The following is a 9,338-nucleotide window of genomic DNA, read 5'->3' on the forward strand; positions in this document are numbered from 1 at the left end:
ATAGGGTAGTGCACTCTTCTTTTTCTATGGTCCTTTTTCCTTTCTTCTTTTCTTAATTCTACATTTCGGGTTCCTATGGGGCGACAGACACGTAGCTAGGGGGGGGGGTAGGCCATAGCCTCGGCATGCGTGTAGGGTGGGGGGTCTTCTTCGGCACATTTTTTATTTCTATGGGCCTTCTTTTTCCTTTTTCCGTCCTTTTCTTACGTCTTTTTCTAGGGTCAGTGGGGGGGACTGCTGTTAGGAGGGTAGCGGCTGGGAGGCACACTTCGCTGCGTATCTATATCCTGGTATTATAGTTTCGTGCCGCCATTTTAGATGTGTTCACTGTTAGTTGACTCTCCTGTTGGCTGTTACCCATTTATCATATGATCGTCTGTTCTGTACACTGATCCGTTCTAGCTTCTGTGTCTCCTTACATAAAAAGTTTTAAAATTAACCTTGCTGTCTCCTGCCACTCGGTGCACGTGGATTTATTGTAACATAGGTCGTATGCTTTTATGTGCTGCCGTGCCACCGAGTGGACGTATACTTTGCTATCAAGCTTCAGAAGTGTCGAGGCCGGCCGGATGGTTGTAGGCCCGTATTTGTCTTGTACACAGTGCTAAATAAAGGTTTTTAAAAAAAAAAAAAAAAAAAAAAAAGGAAAGATCTCCAGCAAAAGGGCATGAAATGTATGATACTTTTCCCACCATGACTGAGGGTCCTCCTTGAAAAATAATCCTGGTGCTTTTTGACATTGGAGAGTTGGGGTACTGGAATTACGTTTGGAAGAGTACCCTGCTTCGTAGTGTGGGCTGGACTGCTTTTGAAGCACGGACAAGGCTGATTTGCATATGCCTGGGTCCAATCTGAAGTGGCACAGTGGGCATAAATTATGAACTGGGATATGGCCTGAGTAATTAACCAGTGATCTGAGATTAATTCAATTATTCCACCCATCCCTTTGGTGTTTACTTCAGTACTGGGTGGAAGGATGGCAGACTGTCAGACACCAGAGAAACGCATGTCAGAGACAGAGGACAGATGCCATGAAGGGAATGAAAGACAGATTATGGAACTGAATTGAGACTTCCATGAACACCACTTGGTGGTGGTAAATGTGTAGACCAGCCAAGAGATCTGATTGACTCCATCCAGGGAAACTAGAGAGATGTGGGATAGACTTGGTGAGGGGGTGCGGTTGGGGCTATTCCTAAAAGGTGGTGAAACTGAGGGTCCTTTAGATGAGGGACTAGGGTTGGAGATGCAAATATAACTTTGATATCCGATGGAACGTCAGATAATATCTGGAACATACCATTGGCATCTGCGGCTGTCGGTAGTGTGGTAGTGTTCAGGGAGGCGGTGACCTTGTTCCAGCTACGGCCGTTGGGGGGGTGAGGGCGTTGGTGTACGGTGAGTTTGGTGAAGGCGAAGTGCACGCAGTGGTGGTCGGTCCAGAGGAGTTCGGTGGGGTGACGTTTCTGCTCGCAGACAAGGTAGGGTCGATTTTGTGTCCTGCTCCGAGGGTTGGATCGGTGACTAATTCATTTGGAAATAGGCCTCTCTTGTAGCTGCAATGACATGTCCTTGAATATTGAGGTTTTGTCTAACGTTATTCCAAGTGAATTAATTGACTCGATCTGTTTGCAGCTAAGGGCAGTAAAGTTGCTAATCCATTCTTCTGCTGCTGGAGACCCATAAGGTGGGCATAGTTGTAAGAATTCTGTTTTTAGTGTGTTTAGTTTTAGGTTGTTTTGTGCCAGCCAGTGTTGTTTCCATGAGTGTGCCATTTAGTCTTGCGATATCTTCTAGAGACTATATCTTTAGGTACATCTCTCTGTCACTTACGGAAATGTGTTAAGATAGGTTTGCTTGTTTGAGTATTTCCGTCAGTGGTTCCAGGTATAGGCGTGTTGGCTGTCTGAAGCAAGACCAAAAGAACTTAAAAAAAAAAAAAAGTAAGACTTGGAATAACTTGTGTATAATTTGTGCTTACAATGTGCACTTTAACGAATTGTTGATATACCTATGACGTGTGCTGAAGATTTCTTTGTATATTCAGTTTTTGTATTTCAACGACAACTTGAACATCAAAAGATGTAATCTAAGATTAGCAGAAAGAGCCTGGAGATCCCTTCCATCCTCAGAACTTTTAAAATGCTTAAGATCAACGAGGAACACATACAACAGAAGAATAAGGCAAGTGAAAGCTAATTTCTTTATAGCACAGCTTGACCAAGCCAGAAATAGGCCCAAAAAACAATTTGAAATAGTCAAGCAGCAGTCACGCCGGAACCAGCACCTTCCCAAACTGTGAAGAACTGACTGCCTTCTTCATGGAAAAAAACTACAAAGATCATGAACTACAACTAGTGAATGAACTACTACCAGCTGCCTCACTCACTTTTTCACTCCGCACCCAGTATACTGAAGGTAGTGATCCATCCAGGCACCCCTCCAAAAACAATGCCTCTTGCCGCACCTGCTCTTCAATCAACAAAAGTGACATTTACAAAATTCTTTCATCATTAAACCCATCTAATCCCTTCACTGACCCTCTACCTCCATCTATGTTCAAAGAGATCAAAGCCTTCATTCTCCCACTATGGTCTAAGATAGTAAATGCCTTTCTCCATCAAAGCACTATCCCGGATTGCCTAAAATCAGGACAAGTAACCCCCACATTAAAAAACAAAACAACGCAGACTGCTCTGATCCTAATAACTTTCAGCCCATCTCCAACATCCCCACTCTTGCGAAGCTCTTAGAAAAATGTGTCTAGATCCAACTATGCAACCACATAGACAACTTTCAACTCCTTGAACAACACCAATCAGTATTCCGTCAAGGTCACTGCACTGAATCTGCACGCACTCATGTTGTGGATGACCTATTAAAAACGCTGGCTCTAAATGAATCATACCTCCTGATAGTGCTCGACTTTTTGTCTGCCTTTGACACAGTTAATCACAATAGACTATTGGAACAAAGGATGGGCTTATTATGGGTCGTATTGCAATGGTTTTCCTTATTCCTCTAAAACAGATCTCAGAGAGTCAAAATGAATCGATCTCTGTCTACGCCCCAATGCGATCACTCCTGGCTTTCCTCAGGGATCTGCTCTCTCACCCATTCTCTTCAATCTATTCCTGGAACCACTGGCAAACCACTTATAATCCGCTACCATCCACTATAATATGTACACTGATGACACTCCGTTGTATCTCAAAATCACCTTCCCAGAGGACATTTTATTTAGGGGTGGGCGGAATTTGCGAAAGCCACTTTCGCAAATTATCGCGAAAATGTTAAAAATCTCCGCAAACACGCGGAAATATCGCAAAGATGCGGAAGTTTTTTCCCGCCCGTTCGCGGTATTTTCTGCATGGTCGCGGCTCGCCAACTTACCCATGCGGTTGCTCGCGGGCGCGGCCATCTTGTTTTCACTCTTCTCGCGGTGCATGATCGCGAGAAGAAAGACGTGATCGCGTGACGCATGACGTCACTGCGGTCGCGAACTGTCGAGACAGCGCAAATGGCTACCAACAATCCAACATCTCGTGGAGAACGCGACCGGATCGGGAAAACTTGTCGGCGAATGCGGGGATTCAGGTAAGGCGAGCGCAAATGGCTACCAACAATCCAACATCTCGTGGAGAACGCGACCGGATCGGGAAAACTTGTCGGCGAATGCGGGGATTCAGGTAAGGCGATCGCGCGAGAATGTATTATTTTACAGCGCGAGCAAGAAACAAATTATCGCTAAGCTGCGGAATGCGGAAATTTTGACATTTTCGTGCTCTCCGCGGAACGCAAAAATGTCAAATCGCAATTTCCGCGAGCGGAACGGAAATTTAGCCCAGGCCTAATTATATTCCACCTTGCAAAATACACATCTCTGGCTCACCGATAACCATCTCCCACTCAATACTGCCAAAACAGAATTCTTTCTCATCTCACCGCTGAATAACATCCCCAAGATCGATCTTTGGTTGAAACATCTTGCAGCCCTCAACTGCTCTCCTCACATCATAGGCTCTGCTAGATCCTTGGGTTTTACATTAGACAAACATCTGAATATGCAGGATCACATTAGCGCAGTCCACAAAGTAGCGAATTGGCAGCAGAGCATTCTGCGGAAACTTAAACCCTACCTTCCACATGACAAACTAAAACAAGCGTTCTAAGCTCTCGAATTGCACAGACTGGATTATGGTAGTGCCACTCTATGTGGCTTACCTCGATACAAGTTGGCCTCTCTTAAGAGCCTCCCTCAACGCGGCAGCCAGACTTGTCTCTGGAACAAAAAGAAATACACACATCTCCCCGGCCCTAAAATCCCTGAAGTACTGTACGAAACAAGAATTCAACACATAATTGCATGCATGACTCATAAAGTGCTACACGTCAATACCTCCAGATATCAGGCCCAAAAGCTAGACAATCGGGGGGGGGGGGGGGGCTGCAGACCTTCGCGAAGTGCGCACACCCTGCTTCTGAAACCCAAATGAACCCATAAAAAGAAAACGGGCGCCAGAGCGTTGTCGCGTTTCAGATATGGGATTCTCTACCACCAGACGTTTAATCTCTTCTGCCACCTCCTTCAAAAAGGAAGCAAAATCGTTTCTGCTGACTGAGTTTTTACCCTAAGACAATATATTTATGCTTATTAAAATGTAACCATACGGATTACTCTTTATGATGCTTGGCCATCTTATTGCTGACTATTATTGAGATCAACCTTTTTAGTCTATGTACTTTCATTGCTGTGTTTGTCATTTACTCTATCTGTCTATTTTACCAGTCAAACTGATACCCTACCTCTTGTCATGTAAAGCGTTCTGATACCCACTAGGGTCATGTTCGCGCAATACAAAACTTTATAAATAAAAAAAATATAAATTTTTATATGAATGTCAGAATTCTGGGCTGTTTTAGGTGTGGTGAGGGTGCTTGCCTCTATCGCTCCATCGTCTCTCTGCAAATCGGAGTCTTCTTCTTTCTTCATTTTGGTGACCGTTATACCAAGGTTGTGTTCATTTATTTTTTATTCTTTTTTGTTGTTTTTGGGGGGGGGGGGCTACCGTCTCCATTATGTCATTCATTGTTCTGTTTTAGTGTTCCATGAGTTTGTGAACATCGGAAATGCTTTTCTGGGGTTGAAGTTTTCTTTGGCATAGATCATCTCTATTCTTATTTCTAGTATCCCTGACCCACCGTCTAGGTCCAACCTCTTATCTCGTTGCCTTTGCTTCAGGAGCTGAGATGTGGACTGAGATGCTGTGATAATCTGACCAATCGTATGCCGTTATGGAGTCTATGCATAGTGCTTCTGCCATGGAGATAACGGTTAGTGATGTTCCTTTGCCGTGTGTTTGACCTGTACATGTGTTTTACTTATTTATTTTTTACAGTTTTTTTTATATAGCGCGAACTTGACCCGGATCGGGTATCGGAGCGCTTTACATAGCATCAGTTGCTTTGCATGAGGACACATTTTTTTATTAGGCATGGGGAGATTAAGTGATTTGCCCAGAATCACAGGATGTTCCGCGTCATTGCCGAGACTCAAACCCAGTTCCCCAGATTCTAAGTCGCCCTAGCCGTTATGGCCAACTCCTCTCCCCTGATTGCACCAGATTATGGTCTTTGAAAAAAGATTTAGTGCAGTCACATGTGGATCTTCAATTTAATTGCAATTTAGGTTGAAGTCCCCTAGAAAAGTTGTGTTGGGGTGTCGTAAGGTCTGTACTGTGATTATTTGCTCATGAGGGTCTGGTTGTATCCAGGAGGGTGGTAGATAATGTGTAACTTGGTCTGGGAATAAATGCCCCTAACCCATGAGGACTTCAACTCCCATATATTCACAGGAGGATATCTTTTCCATTTGGAATCGTTTGATTTGAAAGGTTGATCTGTGAATGCACGCAGCCCGCACGCCCCCAACTTGGTGTTAGTGTGTGGTTCAGTCTAATGATGTTGTAGTTGGGTGGAACTAAGATTTAATAGTGGTGTGGAAGAGTTATTTAGTCGGGCCACTGTTAGGATTGTTGTGTCTAGCAGGGATGTGGAATTCCTATAGCCCGATGCCCAGGGCATATTGTTTGGGGTCAAGGGCAACAAGTTTTCATGTGTATTTTGTCCTTGGGACAAGTAGGGCCAACCCCCTTCAGCACAAACCCTTTGGCCGCCAGTTTGCAGAACCACACTATGGATCAGGGAAGGGCACTGTCGGCAGTTAAGGTAAAATTTTTGTCCAAAGATTAATGCTGTTCGATCTTGTAATTATGGTTCATTAATTGAAAGCATTTATTATTAGGGTGAGCGCTCTAAGTAAATGTTGTAATCTCCGCCTGCACTTCTGACAGTGGTTCCAGTATAGAAACGTATACACGCGTTTTCAAAGTTTAGCAATATGAGGCTATGCATACTGCTCCCAGAATGCTCTCTGATTTGATGCAAATATTTGCAGAAACTCAAGAGCAAGATTGATGATTCTTTCCTTTCAAAATAAAATGTTCATAAAAAAATGAAGGCAAGAAAAAAAACATAATGCTAAACTACTGTAAAATTTCAGGTACCATTTCTTTTCAGCTGCAGCATCATTTAGTAACGTGTTGATGCATGCTAGTATTTCCCAATAATATTCATTATGTAAAATCCGTGTAACCAGTTTCAGTAAGATTATGGGAAACAAAAATAAACGAGGATCGGCAAAGCCAGTAGGTCTGAAATTGGTGGTCAGCTTTTTAGTTTTGTCAATGTGCGAATTGTTTTGGCATGGTTTTTGTATAACCTTATTGGTGTGTGAGCTCCCGGGTCCTCACCTTTATAACAAACATTGGCAAAACCAACAATTGTTTTTGGTCTCATAGCATATTCTGCCACAGTATTTACTGGTATTGAGCAAAACTACTGTGTGCCGATATGCTCCTTGTGAAAGAGCACATGCTGTCACTCACAGTGAAGCCAGCCGTACAGTGAGAGAGAATAATTTTAATAAACGCAAAACGTCATGGTCCACACCTGACCAAATTAGGGAACCAATTATTAAACAGTCTCAAAAGTGCACCCATGATATATGTCCTTGCATTAAGTGCAGCTATACGGCTTTCATGAATTCCCAAGAATTTACAGAAGTAGGACAAAAAATAATACTCCTAGAAATTATTTGTAAACTACATTTTGGCATGAGCAAATATGCATGTGTATCTTTGCTCGTACGAACATCTGAGCGTTTGCAAGTTCACTTTCCCTCCAACCACTCTTTTCCCAACTCTGGAAGAAGGTTTACGTCTGCCATTGTAAGGAGTACATTTCCAATATTTCTCAGTATGGAAAAAAAATCAGAGAAGAGTTGTTGAAAATCCTTAAAACATGCAAGTTAGTAGGTTTGCAGAGACTCAAAAGGGCATTCTAACCCTGGAACTATTGTGTACCACTACCTTCAGTCCCAGTATGTAGATCTGCGGAAATGTGACAACATAAGGAGATCGCAAGTATTCAAATATTACCATGGTATGAGCCCTGGCATTATCAGAGCTCTTATATATGGAGATTGCTGCCATAATTTGTCGCCACGCTACATGGCACTAAAGGGACGAGTGGTTTTTGTTACAGAACGGGTAGATTTCTGAAGCAACCTTCCCCATGGACAAGTAGATATTTTATTAAATTCCACACCCCTGGCCTAGATTGTGACAGGATGGGGTCGGCTATGTCTTTGGCATATTTAGCTGCTGTTTGCAGTTGTGCAGTAAGCATTTCAGTGTCTTTTTAGGCTCTTTTTTTTCTGTCTTGATTACCTGGTATGGAGGTGATCTGTCTTAATTTTGAGAGGTTTATTGTAGAAGCAAGGTATGATTCGTTGCTCCGGAGACGTATTTATAGCTATAGTGTGTATTTTATAAGTTGTGTCTGTGTGATGAGGGTATGTTATGTAACATTGGCTAAGGTCATCAATGTCCACCTCTAACATCTGGTTTGTTGTCCAGTTGAGGCAGATAGTTGTATTTGGCAAAGGCATAGAGATCCATCTAGGTGTGCTTGATACTGTGTGTTTGATTGTGGTGGTTGTAGATCTATGTAGTCTCCTAGGTTTCTGAGCTGTAGTTATTTCAACTACCAGCTTAAGGTTGGCCATGATATTCCATAATTCTTGTCTTATCGTGTCTATTGTCGACTCGAAGTTGTTAACACATGCTTGCCCGGGAGAAGTAGCATTGTTTGTGGTGCGGGGAAGGGGAGAGACTTATGAGGGTGTGCATGCTTGTTCTTTGAGAAATTGCTTGCCTGGTTTGGGGAGTTGTGCGAAGAGGTAACCCGCACAGTGAGTGGGAGGAAGTTTTGACCAGACACTTAAATAGCTTACTGATGTGCACAAAACTGTTCATCAGAACTTCCATCTTTAGACCTCCTCAACCTACTATTCCAGTGTTCACAAGCTTTCTATCTCAAATGCCTATAGCTCTCTCTCAAAATGAACTCAGACTCTGGATGTCTGTATTAGCTAATAAATGGTATTCCTTTGTGCCAGTTTGCATTCTTTAACAATCTCTGGTTTTAAATCCACAGGTGATTGAAGAGTGGGCATAAAAGACAAAATGGTGATCGGTAATGAGCAAATAATTGAAAACTATTAAAGGACCGATGCTAAAGAATTAAAGTTGCTTCAGAGCTCCAACAAGAGAAAAGCATCCAGGAAAAAGATGTGGTGAGGAACTTGGATTAGAGTAAAATAAAGAATGTGAAAGCAGTTTCTCTAAATAGATTTGCTGCTGCTCTAATGGTATATGAAGAATGCCCTGGAGATGCTAACCCAGGGCAGGAACACCATCTGTCTGAAGCAGAGAGGACAAGCATCGGTCTAAAGTTCTATCCAATCCAAGAGAAGATAATACACACCGAACAAGTGGGGCTTGAAGAGTTTATTAGAGACCTCAGCAAATGGAACACTTGAGCACCATATCCAGTGAATTGTCTTTAAATCAAAAACTAATTTCTGTTCATCACTTATACAGTGTAAAAGAAGCAGCTTAAAAGACAGGTAGTCAGGTTAGGACTAAGATATCTTCTAGTTACAAACTAACGATGTAGGTAAATCTGGGAAGAAGGAGAATAAAGGGAAAATAAATGCACCTCTGTGACCAATGACCTATTGCTTGTAGTCCGGGTCCACATGTCCACTACCATTCTTGCCCATTAGATGCGACCTCAGTTACTTGTTTCCGGGCAAGACCTGCAAAATCCTTAACATCCTCATTGTAGTCTTGTATACAGACATAGAAGACATCCGTAAGAAGGGTGACAAGAAACAATGTGCTGCTACTGATACACAATAGTATTCTGAATGT

The sequence above is a fragment of the Triturus cristatus genome, chromosome 4_2 (assembly GCF_964204655.1).
Source record: "Triturus cristatus chromosome 4_2, aTriCri1.1, whole genome shotgun sequence".
In the NCBI taxonomy this organism is placed as follows: domain Eukaryota; kingdom Metazoa; phylum Chordata; class Amphibia; order Caudata; family Salamandridae; genus Triturus; species Triturus cristatus.